General features: G+C 43.4%; 1 long non-coding RNA gene across 1 annotated transcript in view; it reads right to left on the reverse strand.

The window, feature by feature from the left end:
• The window catches only part of LOC134135519 (uncharacterized), a 16,519-nt gene extending 16,256 nt beyond the window's left edge, over positions 1–263 (reverse strand). The window contains exon 1 of the long non-coding RNA XR_009957300.1: positions 121–263. This is a non-coding gene — a long non-coding RNA (uncharacterized LOC134135519). The remainder of the gene's footprint in view (positions 1–120) is intronic.
• Between the last annotated feature and the right edge of the window lie 2,819 nt (positions 264–3,082).

The following is a 3,082-nucleotide window of genomic DNA, read 5'->3' on the forward strand; positions in this document are numbered from 1 at the left end:
CTCCCTCCCTCCTTTCTTTATTTTTTTCCCTCCGTCCCCTCTCGCAAGCTGTAAATAAAGCTCATTTGCATGTCTTTGCAGACAAAGTTGCTGCTGTACTAGAATAGAAACTGGGCTTACCTAGTTTGGCAGGGTATGCAAAGTAGGATTGGCTGGATCAATTAGAGAATTATCTATTTATGAAATGTCTAGCTGCAATGAAAAGAGCTGGTACAATTATGAACTGTTGTCTTGACAACTGGGAAGGACTGATTGGATCATTTTATCAGTAGGGTTGCTGATTTCAAAAGCAAGCTGCCGAAAATAGTAAGGGACTTGGGTTTCAGAAAAGGGATTTTTTTTTTTTCTTCTTCGTCTTTGCTAGTAGGGAAAAATGTAAAGGGGGTGGGGAGAGGGAAAGGGTTTCGCCAAGAAAGGTCCGTGATGCAGATTTATTGGCAAAAAGCCAGAGTTGCTATTGTAAATTTCCTCGTCGGTTTCAATGTCAACCCAAGCTCGTATTTGAACCCGGAATCAGGGCAAAAGCATTATCACTCTGTCACTTTGTTGCCAGAAGTGGATTTTTTTTGTTAATATTTTACTGTTACATCTGACAGGATTTCACATTTTCTGTAGCCCGCCTTTAGTACGTTGAACTGCCAGACAGAGAAATTAATACCCTGAGTGACTGTATTTTAATTAAGCAATTTCATGCAAATTACAAATTTTAGATTGCCAAATAATATATTGCACAAAAATTGTAGGCTGGCTGATCTGATATGCATGGAGTATTACTCTTCCAGGCGCTGTGCATACATGGGAAAATGAACAAAAATGCTAATTTCCAATCTACTATGCAAACGGTAAAAGATGCCTATTTAGATACATATGCTTTCCTTAGGAAGGGTAAACAGTTCTTTAATTTAATATAGCTGACACTTGAAGATGTGTTTTTCTCTTTTACAAAGATAATTTTTGCATTGAACAAGTAAATGAGAATTCAAGTAGAAAACATCTTGTTAATGGCGACTAATAAAAACTAATATTGCATGCAATATAATGATATTAAACCTTGTAACTGGTACATAAAGCAAGATCATTCCTATTGTTGCTCTGTCAATGAACATCAAATATGCTCGCATATTAAATATATACATTCCGACTGGGAAAATTGTTAACCCTGTGTGTAACCAGTTGAACAATTACCAAGTACGGGGAAGGGACGGGAGCAGGAGGCACAAAACGTGACATACTTTAAATAACCCAAAATGGGCAAACGTCCCTCTGCTCGCCTGCTAACGAAGGAAAGAAAGTGGGAAACTTCTGCGGTGGCGGCGAGCCCGGGGCGCCGCGGCGCATCCGCCCGCAGGGGCCGGCGGCCGCGGAGCGGCTCTGCCGCGGGAGGGCGGCTCGGGGCCGCTCCCCGCCGCGGGGCTGCGGGCGGCGGGAGCGGCGGCGCGGCCCCCGGCAGCGCCCCACCGCCGCCGCCTGGCCCCGCGGTGCGGGCGGCTCGCCGCGCCCGGCCGCTGCCGTCCGCGGCGCCCCTGGACGCGGCACGGCGCGGCACGGCACGGCACGGCACGGCCTGGCGGCGCGGCGCGGCGCGGCGCGGCGCGCACAACCTGCGCACGCAGGCACATGCACATACACGCCCGTACGCACGGCGGGCTGGTGCCGCTTCTGGCACCCAGCAAACGCCGCTCAGGTCTCGCAAATCCAAAGTTTGCAGAACGGGATTAAGCAGAGGAGAGGCTCGTCGCCTCTGCTCGCAAAGCCTCTCTGCAAAAGAAGTAAGCGGCACTGTGATAGCGACTCGCGAGAGAACTATTTTTTTGTCGTTTTCTGAGATGATGATCTGCTAAATAAGCAGCTGCAATTCCACAGAGCCTCTTAAGATAAAACTTTATACGAGCCCCGGCATCCACTCCTGATCCTTTTATCAGTGGGGCTACTCACTTGAGTAAAACCATCAGGGCTTGCCCCTGGTTTTGCTTTCTATCTTAATAACGACTTTATTTCCCAACACCCTGAGCAAACATCAGCTTCTCTGTAGGAATCAGCTGAGGCTTTCTAGATGCTGTACACACTTAACCTGGTTGCAAATTTAGCAGTCCTAAGTACCGCACCTACAATTATTTCTGAAAGTGGGTGGGTATTCTTGCAAGTCCTGAGCATCTTAGCCACATTCACTGGCAAGATAGGCTGAATATAGCAAGACTGAAATGTAGAATACTGATCTGAATTTTAACCACACTGTAGTGTTTTTCTTTTATATTTTTCATTTTTTACGTTTTTCTTTTCAGGGGGAAGAATCATTTTTAAAAATCAGTATTTTAAAATAGAGATAGTTCATCACAGAAACTAATACATTCTAAATTCCTTCTTCCCCCCCCCCCACCCCCCTTCAGAATGTAAACAGTGTATCCAGCTTGGTAAGAGTCCAGTGGCTGATTTTGTTGAAAACACGAGTAGGTAGTTGAGGCAATGCATTACCTACTGTTAGTTGGATCTATTTTACATTAAAAAAACTCCTTTTTTTTTTTTTGCTAAATTCTTCTAATCCAAATTTGAATCAATTTTGAATTTAGTTTTTATGAAATAACTATTCATGTCCCATCACAAGAAGAGAATTATTGTCACATCTATTCTCTGAAATTCATGGAAACGATGACGATGTCTGTGTATCTTTGTACATATATACAGAATTCACGCTTTTTTTAAGATGTTAATGGAAGTGTCTGTGTGTCTTTAGTCATTTATAGCAAAGACATAGTTCAGGTTGTCAAAAGAAAGCATCTTTCAGAGGTCCCAATATCAGAAAAGCATTTTCCAGCTTATAGAAGGTGGAGTTAGGATATATGAAGATCATTGGTAAGCAGCATTCAGTTACAGCAAAGCCATGTCGTATTTTCAGTTACACTAACAATGTTCGTCTATATTAGATTGATGTTCCTGAAAGCAGCACTTGTTCCTGAATCATTACGTACTTGTGCAGGATTTTGGATATTATTGTCCGAATGCAATTATAGTATTGCAGTTCAAATACTCTCTCTGCTTGTAAGGTAGTAAAAATTAACGATGACTTTTTAAGTAGAATTTTCCA

The sequence above is a fragment of the Rhea pennata genome, chromosome 1, assembly GCF_028389875.1.
Source record: "Rhea pennata isolate bPtePen1 chromosome 1, bPtePen1.pri, whole genome shotgun sequence".
Lineage (NCBI taxonomy): Eukaryota > Metazoa > Chordata > Aves > Rheiformes > Rheidae > Rhea > Rhea pennata.